Below are 19254 nucleotides of genomic sequence, written 5' to 3'. Positions count from 1 at the left end.
AAATTCTATTTGAAATCATGTCAAATACGTTATCTGTGCTTGATTGATCTTGCCTGGCGCAATGGAACCAATAGAAAGGTCCCAAAAGTGCAAACCCCTAGAACTCCAAGCAGGCTAAAGCAAATGCTGGAAGTATTTTAAAGATTTCAAATAGTGTTTGACCTCGGCTTTGCCTGAGAAAAGGGGGATGTGAGACATCCACTCGCCTCCATAGCTAACCCCCCCTTTCTATTTACCTGCCTCTAGTATTCCTGAGCTATAGATTCACATTGTAAAAGTCTACCTCCACCTCTCTCTTTTTTATGTTCCCTTTCTCCCTGAACTCGTCCTCCACTCACTAACATATTCCCGCTCACCTCTCTTGCTCTCTTCGTTCAGGGCTTAGCTTTGTGCTTTTGACCCCTCCACTCATGTATTTTCGCTGCTCTGTCTCAATCAAGATTGCAACGTGTTTTCATGAATTAATCAAAATGATCATGGACGGTCCGGGGAGGGAGGCACGCGGTGAGCCAACAAGCTGGAAAGATGGCCGGGACTGAGGTGAGAGACAGGAGGGGGGTATATGGTTGCACAGTCTAATTTTAATGAGTACCGGGGGGAATTTTGTCGGTGGTGTATTTTCTCCGGGATGCACTCCTAGCGTCGCTGCTCTAAATCACTGTCAAGCAAATGAAGCATTTCCCATCATGCCTTTGGTCTGGTCCTGGTAACTGTGTCATGGCGGTGGCACCACCGCTGCACTGGTGCACCTGCTCTACTGTCCTAATTGAACAGATGATCCGCCAATTTGTCATGTTTATCTTTAGTGTCTTCCGGGCGCCCGCACACCGCTCCCTGCTCAGCCCCCACTCACTGTACAACACAGTGCAGATGTAAGCAGTGTTTTTTTATGACATATCTTGTAGTCATTACTGAATTATTCATCATTGCATTAATGTCTTCAGATAGCATCTCTGCCTTCCTCTCTCTCCATTTTCTCTCTCTCTTTCTCCCTCTCTCTATCTCTCCCTCTCTCAATCCCGCTAGCTCTGCCCCACTTGGGAAAGCTTTATTCTGCTTTGCTCTGACAGCTAAGTATACAGATAAAAGATAATTGCCTGGCTTGACTCCCCATTGATATGAAAATAGGATTTAAATTATTCACGTTGGTTTAAAGGTTAGTTGAAGGTTATTACTGGCGGATAGAAGCAGAAAGTGCTAGAACGACGCCTTGTCACCGTGTCACCGAGCCATGACCGGGAGGTGAGGCTCATCTCTGAAAGGCTAATTTGCAGTGCAGGCGGCAGAGCCGTCTTGCGAACAAACCCGAAAGTCTCTCAGGGGATTTGAACACGAGGGAAGTCAATTATTTAGAAGCAAATTAAGGCTGGCTTCTCCACACAAAAACATTGTTAGTGGTAAATAAGGTAGAGCTCTATCCCTTGTGCCCTAATCCTTTTGCCTTTTGTCAAGTCTGGCTTTGCATAGCATTTTCCCCCCTCTTTCCGAAACCACCACAAGCAGGTCAGGTAATGAACTATGTCCTCGGTGAGATGGAGAAGAAGAAGAAGCCCTGAAGCGAGTGGTTAAGTCAGGTTGGGTCTATTGAGACGTGGGCTTGTTTCATACAGCTGACATGATAGGATCAGGAGGGGGTGTGGGGGAATTACCTGTTCTATTGTTGTCTGTCTTCCCCCTGAAGAGAGATTCGCTGATCACAGCAGGGGGTTCTGGGAGTTGGAGGAGGAAGGAGGGGCAGGGGGGGACTGTGGATACTCAGATCCCACCGTATTACCACGGTAACAACCAATGCCTGCCAGAGGGATGGGTGATAGCAGACAGCACTGTGGGCTCATAGCGTGACTTGAGGTGGTCTGTTTACACAGCTCTGTAGCCACCCCCCTCCGCTTGTTAAAGTCTGGAATCCATTTCTCTGTTCCTGAACTCAACACATATCCCTGCCACTGCCCCTTATAGGCTTTCCTGAGAATAGTTTTCTTATGAGTACATCCACATGTATCAATTAGTGGAACAATTTCTGTGTGTTATTAGTCATCCTTATTATATCTGCATGTCCTTTATTTCTTTCTATGGATTAATATCACATTTTATTGGTCACATACACATGTTTAGCAGATGTTATTATGTGTGTAGCGAAATGCTTGTGTTTCTAGCTCCAACAGTGCAGTAATATCTAGCAATTCACAACAATACACACAAATCTTAAGTAAAAGAATGGAATTAAGGAATATATAAATATTAGGATGAGCAATGTCAGAGTGGCATTGACTAAAATACAGTAGAATATAATTCAGTTTGTACAGTTGAAGTCAGAAGTTTACATACTCCTCAGCCAAATACATTTAAACTCAGTTTTTCACAATTCCTTACATTTAATCCTAGTAAAAAGTCCTGTTTTAGGTCAGTTAGGATCACCACTTTATTTTAAGAATGTGAAATGTCAGAATAATCGTAGAGAGAAGGATTTCTTTCAGCTTTTACTTCTTTCATCACATTCCCAGTGGATCAGAAGTTTACATACACTCAATTAGTATTTTGTAGCGTTTCCTTTAAATGGTTTAACTTGGATCAAACTTATCGGATAGCCTTCCACAAGCTTCCCACAATAAGTTGGGTGAATTTTGACCCATTCCTCCTCAATAAAGTCAAGGTATTGGAGCGGCCATCACAAAGTCCTGACCTCAATCCTATAGAAAATGTGTGGGCAGATCTGAAAAAGCGTGTGCGAGCAAGGAGGCCTAAAAACCTGAATCAGTTACACCAGCTTTGGCTGGGGAATTTTGGCCTATTCCTCCTGACATAGCTGGTGTAACTGAGTCAACTTTGGAAGTATGCTTGGGCTCATTGTCTATTTGGAAGACCCATTTGCGACCAAGCTTTAACTTCCTGACTGATGTCTTGAGATGTTGCTTCAATATATCCACATAATTTTCCTACCTCATGATGCCATCTATTTTGTGAAGTGCACCAGTCCCTCCTGCAACAAAGTACCCCCACAACATGATGCTGCCACCCCCGTGCTTCACGGTTGGGATGGTGTTCTTCGGCTTGCAAGCCTCCCCCTTTTTCCTCCAAACATAACGATGGTCATTATGGCCAAACAGTTCTATTTTTGTTTCATCAGACTAGAGGACATTCCTCCAAAAAGTACAATCTCTGTCCCGATGTGCAGTTGCAAACCGCAGTCTGGCTTTTTTAAGGTGGTTTTGGAGCAGTGGCTTCTTCCTTGCTGAGCGGCCTTTCAGGTTATGTTGATATTGGACTCGTTTTACTGTGGATATAGATACTTTTGTACCTGTTTCCTCCAGCATCTTCACAAGGTCCTTTGCTGTTGTTCTGGGATTGATTTGCACTTTTTTCACCTAAGTACGTTCATCTCTAGGAGACAGAACGCATCTCCTTCCTGAGCGGTATGATGGATGCGTGGTCCCATGGTGTTTATACTTGCGTACTATTGTTTGTACAGATGACGTGGTACCTTCAGGCATTTGGAAATTGCTCCCAAGGATGAACCAGACTTGTGGAGGTCTACAATTGTCTTTTCTGAGGTCTTGGCTGATTTCATTTGATTTTCTCATGATGTCAAGCAAAGAGGCACTGAGTTTAAAGGTAGGCCTTGAAATAAATCCACAGGTATACCTCCAATTGACTAAAATTATGTCAATTAGCATATCAGAAGCTTCTAAAGCCATGACATAATTGTATGGTATTTTCCAAGCTGTTTAAAGGCACAGTCAACTTAGTGTATGTAAACGTCTGACCCACTGTAATTGTGATACAGTGAATAAGTTAAATAATCTGTCTGTAAACAATTGTTGGAAAAATTACTTGTGTCATGCAGAAAGTAGATATAAATATTTTTTTTTAAATACACTGCTCAAAAAAATAAAGGGAACACTTAAACAACACAATGTAACTCCAAGTCAATCACACTTCTGTGAAATCAAACTGTCCACTTAGGAAGCAACACTGATTGACAATAAATTTCACATGCTGTTGTGCAAAATGAATAGACAAAAGGTGGAAATTATAGGCAATTAGCAAGACACCCCCAATAAAGGAGTGGTTCTGCAGGTGGTGACCACAGACCACTTCTCAGTTCCTATGCTTCCTGGCTGATGTTTTGGTCACTTTTAAATGCTGGCGGTGCTTTCACTCTAGTGGTAGCATGAGACGGAGTCTACAACCCACACAAGTGGCTCAGGTAGTGCAGCTCATCAAGGATGGCACATCAATGCAAACTGTGGCAAGAAGGTTTGCTGTGTCTGTCAGCATAGTGTCCAGAGCATGGAGGCGCTACCAGGAGACAGGCCAGTACATCAGGAGACGTGGAGGAGGCCGTAGGAGGGCAACAACCCAGCAGCAGGACCGCTACCTCCGCCTTTGAGCAGGAGGAGCACTGCCAGAGCCCTGCAAAATGACCTCCAGCAGGCCACAAATTCATGTGTCTGCTCAAACGGTCAGAAACAGACTCCATGAGGGTGGTGTGAGGGCCCAACGTCCACAGGTGGGGGTTGTGCTTACGGCCCAACACCCTGCAGGACGTTTGGCATTTGCCAGAGAACACCAAGATTGGCAAATTCGCCACTGGCGCCCTGTGCTCTTCACAGATGAAAGCAGGTTCACACTGAGCACATGTGACAGACGTGACAGTGTCTGGAGACGCCGTGGAGAACGTTCTGCTGCCTGCAACATCCTCCAGCATGACCGGTTTGGCGGTGGGTCAGTCATGGTGTGGGGTGGCATTGCTTTGGGGGGGCCGCACAGCCCTCCATGTGCTCGCCAGAGGTAGCCTGACTGCCATTAGGTACCGAGATGAGATCCTCAGACCCCTTGTGAGACCATATGCTGGTGCGTTTGGCCCTGGGTTCCTCCTAATGCAAGACAATGCTAGACCTCATGTGGCTGGAGTGTGTCAGCAGTTCCTGCAAGAGGAAGGCATTGATGCTATGGACTGGCCCGCCCGTTCCCCAGACCTGAATCCAATTGAGCACAAAAAAGTATTTAACAAGAATATTTCATTCATTCAGATCTAGGATGTGTTATTTTAGTGTTCCCTTTATTTTTTTGAGCAGTGTATATATAGTTTGTTAACAAGAAATGTGTGGTGGTTGAAAAACGAGTTTTAATGACCCCAACCTAAGTATGTAAACTTCCGACTTCAAATGTACATATGAGATGAGTAAAGCAAACATATGTAAACATTATTAAAGTGACTAGTGTTCCATTATTAAAGTGGCCAGTGATTTCAAGTCTATGTATATAGGCTCAGTTGCCTCTAAGGTGCAGGGTTACGTAACCGCGTGGAAGCCGCCTAGTGATGGCTATTTAACAGTCTGATGGCCTTGAGATAGAGGCAGTTTTTCAGTCTCTCGGTCCCAGCTTTGATGCACCTGTACTGACCTTACCATATTGCTGGGTAAAGTCCTAGTACCCCTGGTTGAGAACCCCTGGTTTAGATGATGTCAATCGTGTCCCCCAGGTGAGTGTCTGTTGAAGCCCCTCTCAGTGAGTGTCTGTTGGAGCCCCTCTCAGTGAGTGTCTGTTGGAGCCCCTCTCATTGAATGTCTGTTAGATCCCCTCTCAGTGAGTGTCTGTTAGAGCCCCTCTCAGTGAGTGTCTGTTGGAGCCCCTCTCAGTGAATGTCTGTTGGAGCCCCTCTCAGTGAGTGTCTGTTAAAGCCCCTCTCAGTGAATGTCTGTTGGAGCCCCTCTCAGTGAGTGTCTGTTGGAGCCCCTCTCATTGAATGTCTGTTGGAGCCCCTCTCATTGAATGTCTGTTGGAGCCCCTCTCATTGAATGTCTGTTGGAGCCCCTCTCATTGAATGTCTGTTGGAGCCCCTATCAGTGAGTGTCTGTTAGAGCCCCTCTCAGTGAGTGTCTGTTAGAGCCCCTCTCAGTGAATGTCTGTTAGAGCCCCTCTCATTGAGTGTCTGTTGGAGCCCCTCTCATTGAATGTCTGTTGGAGCCCCTCTCATTGAATGTCTGTTGGAGCCCCTCTCATTGAATGTCTGTTGGAGCCCCTCTCAGTGAGTGTCTGTTAGAGCCCCTCTCAGTGAGTGTCTGTTAGAGCCCCTCTCAGTGAATGTCTGTTAGAGCCCCTCTCATTGAGTGTCTGTTGGAGCCCCTCTCATTGAGTGTCTGTTGGAGCCTCTGTCATTGTATGTCTGTTCTAGCCCCTCTCAGTGAGTGTCTGTTGGAGCCCCTCTCAGTGAGTGTGCAGACCATGCTGACAGTCTTCTAACTAGACAAACCCTGTTTATTCCCCATACACATTCTGACAACTACGTATTTTGGTGCCCCGTGTGAGGAATTCTAAATTCTCAACTCTCTCGCATTTTTAAAATCCTCACTCCCTACTCTTGCTATCACTCCTAGTCCTCCCTCCCCATTCCCCTCCCTCTGACAAAAAAAATATTTAATTTATCTGTCTCTGTGAAGCAAATTTGTTTTTACTTAAAATTCAGAGAAGTAGGGTGCAGGTACCCCCTACCACCCTCCCCCTCCCCCCCCCCTCCAACCCACCTACATCCTGAGAAGGGAACTATTGATCACCTTGAGCCAATCACTCTGCAGCAAATCCTTAGAGCGGTTTTCTCTCTTCTTTTTTAATTAGTGATACAACCCGTGGGCGCTAATCTATGAATCCCTCTCTAATATTCCTTAGATGTGCTGCCGCTTTGATTTCTCTGACCCGACAAGGAGTATTGGGACTGGGCGTGCCACCAAAATGCTAATGCAACATCTCGGGAAAGGAGATGTTTTCTGTCTGTCGGCGGCGGATAAGAGATCAAGCATGAGTTTTTTCCCCCTCCATCGCACCTGTACGCATCCTCCATATCAAATCTCTTTTGATTGGTTGCTGTCGCTGAATATCATCTAAGGCATAAGTCCCAGATTTGTCAGAATAACATGCTTGCCATTACATCTGTTTATGAACCCAAACTGGCAGGTTGACATTTTGACAGCGTACCAAAGGGAAGATACTGCCAACATTTCTGCAGATAATTGGTTATCTACTTAAAACTAATAGTAGCCAAAGCAGATAAATAATGTCCTTTAAAGACATTAATTGACATCCTTTATACCATTATTTAATTTCTGGGTGTCAATTACAAACATTTGCCAATCAAAGAGATTAAAAGAAGACATTTGGGGGCGGTGCTTAGTAGACTACATGGTGTTGCTTGTATACAGTATGTGTTCATGATTGAATCAGTCTTTGGCGTGTGCCTGTCAAAGGAATACGAGGAGGTTGCTGGAGCATGTCTTTGATGAGGTCAGAATTGTGTATCAGTCACAACCCTCCACTGCCTAAAACACTTCAAACAGGCTCAGTGCTAAGCTAATTCACATGAGCTAGCATGGGCTGATCTACCAGTGACATGGAACAGACTTGTCTTAACCCATTATTGTCTAAGCCATGTTTAAGCTGGGCGAGGGTGTTCTACTAAGCTACATGGAATTGTTTTAAAAAGGTCATACCAAGGATCATTTTGCTATTTGATTTTGGATTTTAAGACGCCTTGAAGTATAAAAAAACATGCTATTTTGCCTTACTGCTATTAGCCCAAGCAAACGCATTGAATACAAGATTCACTACATGGAACAACACATAGTCCCCCCCAAAAAGTGCAGTGTCAGTCCTATATCTGAGAGACAAAAGATAGGAAACATTTTTACATGAATTGAACCCTTTATTTTTGGCACTAAACATTCAACATATATACTTCCATTAGAAGGGTCATAATAGTTTGTAGGCCAAACCGTTCGGACGCTACAGACGATTTTGTGAGAAGACCAATTTTTGGGATGTCTCATGGTTGGACAAACACCACTCTAGCTGTGTCACCTTTAACCGCAAATGCCGTGGATTGAGACACATCCAATGTAAAAAACAACAACATACCTCTAGCTTAAATTTACGGAATTTTAAGTAGATTAGATTTCTGTGGGGGAGTGGACATTGACTTGAGGGGCTTAATTGCAGCCACACATGCTAATGCCAGGTCCAGTGCTAATTGGATAGCCTTCTATAAGCCCAAGCCCAGATGTAAACAAAGCGGCGACGCGGCTAACATGTCATCAGCAGCACCCTTACTTTAAATGCTAACATGCCATTAGCAGCACCCGTACTTTATATGCTAACAACATGTCATCAGCAGCACCCTTACTTTAAATGCTAACATGCCATTAGCAGCACCCTTACTTTATATGCTAACAACATGCCATTAGCAGCACCCTTACTCTATATGCTAACATGTCATTAGCAGCACCCTTACTCTATATGCTAACATGTCATTAGCAGCACCCTTACTCTATATGCTAATATGTCATTAGCAGCAGCCTTACTCTATATGCTAACATGTCATTAGCAGCACCCTTACTTTATATGCTAACAACATGTCATTAGCAGCACCCTTACAATATATGCTAACATGTCATTAGCAGCACCCTTACTTTATATGCTAACAACATGTCATTAGCAGCACCCTTACAATATATGCTAACATGTCATTTGCAGCACCCTTACTTTATATGCTAACATGTCATTAGCAGCACCCTTAATTTAAATGCTAACATGTCATTAGCAGCACCCTTACTCTATATGCTAACAACATGCCATTTGCAGCACTCTTACTCTATATGCTAACATGTCATTAGCAGCACCCTTACTCTATATGCTAATATGTCATTAGCAGCAGCCTTACTCTATATGCTAACATGTCATTAGCAGCACCCTTACTTTATATGCTAACAACATGCCATTAGCAGCACCCTTACAATATATGCTAACATGTCATTAGCAGCACCCTTACTTTATATGCTAACATGTCATTAGCAGCACCCTTACTTTATATGCTAACATGTCATTTGCAGCACCCTTACTTAATATGCTAACAACATGCCATTAGCAGCACCCTTACTCTATATGCTAACATGTCATTAGCAGCACCCTTACTCTATATGCTAACATGCCATTAGCAGCACCCTTACTCTATATGCTAACATGTCATTTGCAGCACCCTTACTTTATATGCTAGCACATCTTGCATCCACGCTTCAACAGTGGTCTACATTTTGTACTGTGGTTACAGTGTGTTTGTTATTGTATTGCTATGTTACTAACAGTTACAGTTTGTAATAGTATAGTCACATTTAAAAACAATAGCTAAATGCATTGTGGGATATAGAAGGTGACCATTGATATTATTGGATCAATAACAGTATTTGTCTCATCATGCATCTCAGGCTTTTAGGGGAATGAAAGACAACTTCAGTGTCTGAGATGACTGTAGTCTCAGTTCTAGACAGGTAAAGCGGCCTGGGAAACACAAGGATCAAACTAAATCAGCTGGTTAGAATGGGTCAAACTAAATCAGCTGGTTAGAATGGATCAAACTAAATCAGCTGGTTAGAATGGATCAAACTAAATCAGCTGGTTAGAATGGGTCAAACTAAATCACCTGGTTAGAATGGATCAAACTAAATCAGCTGGTTAGAATGGATCAAACTAAATCAGCTGGTTAGAATGGATCAAACTAAATCAACTGGTTAGAATGGATCAAACTAAATCAGCTAGTTAGAATGGATCAAACTAAATCAGCTGGTTAGAATGGATCAAACTAAATCAGCTGGTTAGAATGGGTCAAACTAAATCAGCTGGTTAGAATGGATCAAACTAAATCAGCTGGTTAGAATGGGTCAAACTAAATCACCTGGTTAGAATGGATCAAACTAAATCAGCTGGCTAGAATGGATCAAACTAAATCAGCTGGTTAGAATGGATCAAACTAAATCAGCTGGTTAGAATGGATCAAACTAAATCAGCTGGTTAGAATGGATCAAACTAAATCAGCTGGTTAGAATGGATCAAACTAAATCAGCTGGTTAGAATGGATCAAACTAAATCAGCTAGTTAGAATGGATCAAACTAAATCAGCTGGTTAGAATGGATCAAACTAAATCAGCTAGTTAGAATGGATCAAACTAAATCAGCTGGTTAGAATGGATCAAACCAAATCAGCTGGTTAGAATGGATCAAACTAAATCAGCTGGTTAGAATGGATCAAACTAAATCAGCTGGTTAGAATGGATCAAACTAAATCAGCTGGTTAGAATGGATCAAACTAAATCAGCTGGTTAGAATGGATCAAACTAAATCAGCTGGTTAAATGGATCAAACTAAATCAGCTGGTTAGAATGGATCAAACTAAATCAACTGGTTAGAATGCATCAAATTAAATCAACTGGTTAGAATGGATCAAACTAAATCAGCTGGTTAGAATGGATCAAACTAAATCAGCTGGTTAGAATGGATTAAACTAAATCAAAGGTAGTTGGGTTTCAGAGGAAGAACGTGTCAACTTGTAGCCTACACAGTCAGACCTTTATGATACATAAATCAATGGATGACAAATGTGTTTGATGCAGAAAATCTGAAGTGGCATCATCAGATTGACAGATGAGGCAATATGGAATGTAGCATCTCCAATTTGCCATTCCTTTTCTCTAATGTTGCAGCGTTCTTGTTGACTTGTTAACCCCTGTTCCCCCAGAGTTTAACCCCTGTTCCCCCAGAGTCTCCCCAGAGTTTAACCCCTGTCCTCCCAGAGTCTCCCCAGAGTTTAACCCCTGTCCTCCCAGAGTCTCCCCAGAGTTTAACCCCTGTCTCCCCAGAGTCTCCCCAGAGTTTAACCCCTGTCTCCCCAGAGTCTCCCCAGAGTTTAACCCCTGTCCTCCCAGAGTCTCCCCAGAGTTTAACCCCTGTCCTCCCAGAGTCTCCCCAGAGTTTAACCCCTGTCTCCCCAGAGTTTAACCCCTGTCCTCCCAGAGTCTCCCCAGAGTTTAACCCCTGTCTCCCCAGAGTCTCCCCAGAGTTTAACCCCTGTCTCCCCAGAGTCTCCCCAGAGTTTAACCCCTGTCCTCCCAGAGTCTCCCCAGAGTTTAACCCCTGTCTCCCCAGAGTCTCCCCAGAGTTTAACCCCTGTCTCCCCAGAGTCTCCCCAGAGTTTAACCCCTGTCCTCCCCAGAGTCTCCCCAGAGTTTAACCCCTGTCCTCCCCAGAGTCTCCCCAGAGTTTAACCCCTGTCTCCCCAGAGTCTCCCCAGAGTTTAACCCCTGTCTCCCCAGAGTCTCCCCAGAGTTTAACCCCTGTCCTCCCAGAGTCTCCCCAGAGTTTAACCCCTGTCTCCCCAGAGTCTCCCCAGAGTTTAACCCCTGTCCTCCCAGAGTCTCCCCAGAGTTTAACCCCTGTTCCCCCAGAGTCTCCCCAGAGTTTAACCCCTGTCCTCCCAGAGTCTCCCCAGAGTTTAACCCCTGTCTCCCCAGAGTCTCCCCAGAGTTTAACCCCTGTCTCCCCAGAGTCTCCCCAGAGTTTAACCCCTGTCCTCCCAGAGTCTCCCCAGAGTTTAACCCCTGTTCCCCCAGAGTCTCCCCAGAGTTTAACCCCTGTCTCCCCAGAGTCTCCCCAGAGTTTAACCCCTGTCCTCCCAGAGTCTCCCCAGAGTTTAACCCCTGTCTCCCCAGAGTCTCCCCAGAGTTTAACCCCTGTCTCCCCAGAGTCTCCCCAGAGTTTAACCCCTGTCCTCCCAGAGTCTCCCCAGAGTTTAACCCCTGTCTCCCCAGAGTCTCCCCAGAGTTTAACCCCTGTCTCCCCAGAGTCTCCCCAGAGTTTAACCCCTGTCTCCCCAGAGTCTCCCCAGAGTTTAACCCCTGTCCTCCCAGAGTCTCCCCAGAGTTTAACCCCTGTCCTCCCAGAGTCTCCCCAGAGTTTAACCCCTGTCTCCCCAGAGTCTCCCCAGAGTTTAACCCCTGTCCTCCCAGAGTCTCCCCAAAGTTTAACCCCTGTCTCCCCAGAGTTTAACCCCTGTCCTCCCAGAGTCTCCCCAGAGTTTAACCCCTGTCTCCCCAGAGTCTCCCCAGAGTTTAACCCCTGTCTCCCCAGAGTCTCCCCAGAGTTTAACCCCTGTCCTCCCAGAGTCTCCCCAGAGTTTAACCCCTGTTCCCCCAGAGTCTCCCCAGAGTTTAACCCCTGTCTCCCCAGAGTCTCCCCAGAGTTTAACCCCTGTCCTCCCAGAGTCTCCCCAGAGTTTAACCCCTGTCTCCCCAGAGTCTCCCCAGAGTTTAACCCCTGTCTCCCCAGAGTCTCCCCAGAGTTTAACCCCTGTCCTCCCAGAGTCTCCCCAGAGTTTAACCCCTGTCTCCCCAGAGTTTAACCCCTGTCTCCCCAGAGTCTCCCTAGAGTTTAACCCCTGTCCTCCCAGAGTCTCCCCAGAGTTTAACCCCTGTCCTCCCAGAGTCTCCCCAGAGTTTAACCCCTGTCCTCCCAGAGTCTCCCCAGAGTTTAACCCCTGTCTCCCCAGAGTTTAACCCCTGTCTCCCCAGAATTTAACCCCTGTCTCCCCAGAGTTTAACCCCTGTCCCCCCAGAGTTTAACCCCTGTCTCCCCAGAGTTTAACCCCTGTCTCCCCAGAGTTTAACCCCTGTCTCCCCAGAGTTTAACCCCTGTCTCCCCAGAGTTTAACCCCTGTCCCCCCAGAGTTTAACCCCTGTCCCACCAGAGTATAATTTTGTGCTATTATAATTAAATCATTGGGACCTTAAATCCATTTTTAGTCTTTAAAATGGATGAAAATAGACACTGCGTTCCTGAAGAGACACAAATATTATCTGATTTCGCTTATTGTACATCTAGTTAATCTGTCCATCGAATATGGGTTCTTCCCCAATGCTTGGAAGTCTGCTGCAGTGATACCTGTTTAAAATCTGGTGACCCAACACTGGTGGAAAATTACCCACCTACAAGCATTCTTCCAGTGCTATCAAAAGTAGCTGAAATATGGGTGGCTGATCATCTGACTGATCATCTCATTCAGGGCAACTCCATACATCACATGCAGTTTGGATTCAGAACGAACCATTCTACCGAAACAGCCAATTGCTATTTTCTGGAGTGCGTTAAATCTAAGCTGGACATAGGTGGTGAAGTCGGCGCAGTCTTTTTGGATTTTAAAAAGGCCTTTGATACTGTGAATCATGAGGTCCTCCTATCCAAACCATCCTCCCTTAATGTGTCCACTGAAGTCATTAGTTGGATGTATTCCTATCTGACAAACAGAAGTCAAAGGGTTTGTTTGGGGGACACTCAGTCGGACTCTCTTTACTATAACATTGGGGTCCCACAAGGGTCAATATTAGGCCCCCTTCTGTTTACCATCTGTATAAATGATCTCCCACTTGCTATCCCACAAGTTAACATGCAGATGTATGCAGACGATACAGTTCTGTACGCACACTCAAAAAACAATTCGTTGTTAAGTTAATTGAAGCTATGGTACATGTTTCTAAATGGATGACTAATTCTTGCTTGCTTTTAAATATCAACAGGACTGTTTGTATGTACCTTATCAAGATGGCGCCGGAAGAAATGGCAGCCGTTTTACAGGCCCCTAACCAATTGTGCTATTATGTGTTTTCTTTTTCACGTTATTTGTAACTTATTTTGTACATAATGTTTCTGCAACCGTATCTTACGGCAAAAAAAGAGCTTCTGAATATCAGGACAGCAATCACTCACCTTGGATTAGACAAAGATTTTTTTATTCAACAAGCAGGATGCACAGGATATACTTCAGACACCCGAAAAGGCCGAAATCCCTGTCATTGGCAAGAGAAAGAGACGCAGGTATAGAGGACACAGGGCGGGGTGCTTCGTAAGGATCTGCCGACGGAGAATGGGAAATCTGCCCTTACCCATCAATATTACTTGCCAACGTACAATCATTAGACAAAAATTAGATGAGGTACGATCACGAATATCCTACCAACGGGAAATCAAAAACTGTAATATCTTATGTTTCACCGAATCGTGGCTGAATGACAACATGGAAAACATTCAGCTGGCGGGATATACGCTGCACCGGCTAGACAGAACAGCACACAAAGGACAGTATTAGGGAAATACGACTTTAGGTACAAATGTTTTTGTTTTTTGAGCCATTGGTTGTGTGTTGTTTTAATTTTTTATATAATTATCCGTAAGACTGGGGGGGGGGGGTAAACAGCTGATGCACGAAATCTAAGGAAGTCTCTAGATTTTGCTCGCCTGAAGTAGAGTATCTCATGATAAGCTGTAGACCACACTATCTGCCAAGAGTTTAAGGATCCTGGGACTAAACACCTCTCTCTGCAACTGGAATCCGGACTTCCTTGATGGGTCGCCCCCAGGTGGTGAAGGTAGGTAGCAACACATCTGCCACGCTGATCCTCAACACTGGAGCCCCTCAAGGGTGTGTGCTCAGTCCCCTCCTGTACTCCCTGTTCACCCACGACTGCATGGCCAGGCACGACTCCAACACCATTTCTTTTTTTGCAGATGACACAACAGTGGTAGGCCTGATCAACGACAACGAAGAGACAGCCTATACGGAGGAGGTCAGAGACCTGGCCGAGTGGTGCCAGAATAACAACCTCTCCCTCAACTTAATCAAGACTAAGGAGATGATTGTGGACTACAGGAAAAGGAGGATCGAGCACGCCTCCATTCTCCTCGAAGGGGCTGTGGTGGAGCAGGTTGAGAGCTTCAAGTTCCTTGGTGTCCACATCACCAACAAACTAGAATGGTCCAAACACTCCAAGACTGTCATGAAGAGGGCACAACAAATCCTATTCCCCCTCAGGAGGCTGAAAAGATTTGGCATGGGTCCTCAGATCCTGAAAAGGTTCTACAGTTGCACCATTGAGAGCATCCTGACTGGTTGCATCGCTGCCTGGTATGGCAACTGCTCGGCCTCCGACCGCAAGGCACAGCAGAGGGTAGTGCTTACGTCCCAGTATATCACTGGGGCTAAGCTGCCTGACATCCAGGACTTCTACACCAGGCGGTGTCAGAGGAAGGCCCTAAAAATTGTCAAAGACCCCAGCCACCCCAGTCATAGACTGTTCTCTCTGCTACCGCATGGCAAGCGTCAAGTCTAGAACCAAAAGGCTTCTCAACAGCTTTTACCCCCAAGCCATAAGACTCCTGAACATGTAATCAAATGGCTACCCGGACAATCCCCCCGCCATCCCCTCTTTTACGCTGCTGCTACTCTTTGTTTATCATCTAACTAAACATTCATGTACATTATACCTCAATTAGCCAGACTAACCGGTGCCCCCGCACATTGACTCTGTACCGGTACCACCTGTATATAGCCTCACTATTGTTATTACTGTCATTTTACTGTTTTTAAACATTTCTTTACTTATCTATTGTTTACCTAATACCTATTTTTTACTTAAAAATTGCACTGTTGGTTAGGGCTTGTAAGTAAGCATTTCACTGTAAGGTCTACACCTGTTGTATTCGGTGTACGTGACAAATAAACTTTGATTTGATTTGATTCTGTAAGAAATCCATTGATTGTTCCCAACAAACTGTTCTTGTTAATGGGGAGAATCTGAACATTGTGTCTAACTTCAGGTATCTGGACTCCAACAGGCTGTTCTTGGTAATGATGTTGTGTCTAACTTCAGGTATCTGGACTCCAACAGGCTGTTCTTGGTAATGATGTTGTGTCTAACTTCAGGTATCTGGACTCCAACAGGCTGTTCTTGGTAATGATGTTGTCTAACTTCAGGTATCTGGACTCCAACAGGCTGTTCTTGGTAATGATGTTGTCTCTAACTTCAGGTATCTGGACTCCAACAGGCTGTTCTTGGTAATGATGTTGTGTCTAACTTCAGGTATCTTGGACTCCAACAGGCTGTTCTTGGTAATGATGTTGTGTCTAACTTCAGGTATCTGGACTCCAACAGGCTGTTCTTGGTAATGATGTTGTGTCTAACTTCAGGTATCTGGACTCCAACAGGCTGTTCTTGGTAATGATGTTGTGTCTAACTTCAGGTATCTGGACTCCAACAGGCTGTTCTTGGTAATGATGTTGTCTAACTTCAGGTATCTGGACTCCAACAGGCTGTTCTTGGTAATGATGTTGTCTCTAACTTCAGGTATCTGGACTCCAACAGGCTGTTCTTGGTAATGATGTTGTGTCTAACTTCAGGTATCTTGGACTCCAACAGGCTGTTCTTGGTAATGATGTTGTGTCTAACTTCAGGTATCTGGACTCCAACAGGCTGTTCTTGGTAATGATGTTGTGTCTAACTTCAGGTATCTGGACTCCAACAGGCTGTTCTTGGTAATGATGTTGTGTCTAACTTCAGGTATCTGGACTCCAACAGGCTGTTCTTGGTAATGATGTTGTCTCTAACTTCAGGTATCTGGACTCCAACAAGCTGTTCTTGGTAATGATGTTGTCTCTAACTTCAGGTATCTTGGACTCCAACAGGCTGTTCTTGGTAATGATGTTGTCTAACTTCAGGTATCTTGGACTCCAACAGGCTGTTCTTGGTAATGATGTTGTGTCTAACTTCAGGTATCTTGGACTCCAACAGGCTGTTCTTGGTAATGATGTTGTGTCTAACTTCAGGTATCTGGACTCCAACAGGCTGTTCTTGGTAATGATGTTGTCTAACTTCAGGTATCTGGACTCCAACAGGCTGTTCTTGGTAATGATGTTGTGTCTAACTTCAGGTATCTGGACTCCAACAGGCTGTTCTTGGTAATGATGTTGTGTCTAACTTCAGGTATCTTGGACTCCAACAGGCTGTTCTTGGTAATGATGTTGTCTAACTTCAGGTATCTAGGTGTCCTTTTGAACTCCAACTTGACATTTAAGAAACATGTGAAGGTGGTTAAACACGGTTAAGTTTGGATTTTCCAACTATAGGTTTATCAGACCTTCCCTTCCCTGGAGGCCTGCTGTGATGTTCTCACATCTGAGATGTTGCCTCACATGCTGGTCACAAGCAGGAGCTCCCATTCGGAAACCAATTGAATCACTCTACAAACAAACACTTAAGATTTTTGAGAACAAACGAAACAGTTACCGCCATTGTCATATCACTTACAAGCATAATTAATTTAGTCTGGACAGCTTTAAGCAGTATGTAGATGTGAGCCTTGTCTTTAAGATCCTGCATGGTCTTGCCCCTCCACCCCTATGCCGGCATATCATGCTCTAGGAAAGCACCTCCAGCATAACAAGGGCAGTAGAGGGGACTGCGTTGTCCCTTTTTAACACATTAAAATCGGCCAATCGGCCTCTTCTGTTGGAGCTACAATGTACTGGAATGCAACGTCCATGGACTTGAGAAGCTGCACTGATTATTGTACTTTTACATTTGAATTGAAAACATGGCTCAAATCTATCTAAACTTGTACACATGAGTTATCTGTGGATCCTCATATGTAAGACGACAGTTGATGACAGTGTTGTTGTTGTTAGAATGATATATTATTGGATGTAATGTATTGGTATTTTGTATTATTTGAGTGGGTATTTGTATTGTGACTGTGTAAAGCTGTCCTGAGACTACAGGTAAAAATGATCTTTTGGCTAACCCCCGGCACATTTACATGGATGTTGCATTATTGTAATATTGATGTTGATTAATGTGCAATGTCCTCTATAAATAAGTAAAATAAATAGAAAATCATGTGTACAATTCTGTTTCATCTTCTTAAGGGTCGGCAGGTGTTCTGCCCCTGAACAAGGCAGTCAACACACTGTTCCCCGGGAAGTCATCATTGTAAATAAAAATTTGTTCTTAACTGACTCGCCTAGTTAAATAATGGTTAAATAATAAAAAAATAAAAAAATAAGAATGAAAATGCACCCATCAGCATTACAGTACAACCCCCCCTACACATCCGAACACATGCACAGTCACACACATAACCACTCCTCCCTCCCATACACCCTCACAGTCCTCCCGGGTGTGTGTGGTGATCTCCCTCAGACAGATAGGTTGGCTTGGCAGTGAGTACAGCAGCAGCCTCAGATGTGGGATGTGGAGGCCTGCAGGAATGTTTCCTGCCTTTGAAGAGCCTGCTGTCTACGCTCTACAGATGTCAGATAGCCAGAATGAAGGGACTTCACACGCTGCCATCCGGCCCTGTTTTATTAAAGGATCCTGGCCGTTTCATCCTGCCCCCTCTGTTGTTTCTGAGCTAGGAGGAGGATCAATAGGACTGCAGCACACTGATGACTCTGGACTGGACCCTCTAATGAGGAGGACTGGACCCTCTAATGAGGAGGACTGGACCCTCTAATGAGGAGGACTGGACCCTCTAATGAGGAGGACTGGACCCTCTAATGAGGAGGACTGGACCCTCTAATGGGGAGGACTGGACCCTCTAATGAGGAGGACTGGACCCTCTAATGAGGAGGACTGGACCCTCTAATGAGGAGGACTGGACCATCTAATGGGGAGGACTGGACCCTCTAATGAGGAGGACTGGACCCTCTAATGAGGAGGACTGGACCCTCTAATGAGGAGGACTGGACCCTCTAATGGGGAGGACTGGACCCTCTAATGAGGAGGACTGGACCCTCTAATGAGGAGGACTGGACCCTCTAATGAGGAGGACTGGACCCTCTAATGGGGAGGACTGGAACCTCTAATGAGGAGGACTGGTCTGAACCCCTCTAATGAGGAGGACTGGACCCTCTAATGGGGAGGACTGGACCCTCTAATGAGGAGGACTGGACCCTCTAATGAGGAGGACTGGTCTGAACCCCTCTAATGAGGAGGACTGGACCCTCCAATAGGGAGGACTGGACCCTCTAATGAGGAGGACTGGACCCTCTAATGAGGAGGACTGGACCCTCTAATGAGGAGGACTGGACCCTCTAAAGAGGAGGACTGGACCCTCTAATGAGGAGGACTGGACCCTCTAATGAGGAGGACTGGACCCTCTAATGAGGAGGACTGGACCCTATAATGAGGAGGACTGGACCCTCTAATGAGGAGGACTGGACCCTCTAATGAGGAGGACTGGACCCTCTAATGAGGAGGACTGGACCCTCTAATGAGGAGGACTGGACCCTCTAATGGGGAGGACTGGACCCTCTAATGAGGAGGACTGGACCCTCTAATGGGGAGGACTGGACCCTCTAATGGGGTGGACTGGACCCTCTGATGAGGAGGACTGGACCCTCTATTGAGGAGGACTGGACCCTCTAATGGGGAGGACTGGACCCTCTAATGAGGAGGACAGGTCTGAACCCCTCTAATGAGGAGGACTGGACCCTCTAATGGGGAGGACTGGACCCTCTAATGAGGAGGACTGGACCCTCTAATGAGGAGGACTGGACACTTTAATGAGGAGGACTGGTCTGAACCCCTCTAATGAGGAGGACTGGACCCT

This window comes from Salvelinus fontinalis, chromosome 4 (assembly GCF_029448725.1).
Source record: "Salvelinus fontinalis isolate EN_2023a chromosome 4, ASM2944872v1, whole genome shotgun sequence".
NCBI lineage: Eukaryota > Metazoa > Chordata > Actinopteri > Salmoniformes > Salmonidae > Salvelinus > Salvelinus fontinalis.
This window is presented reverse-complemented; position numbering follows the sequence as displayed.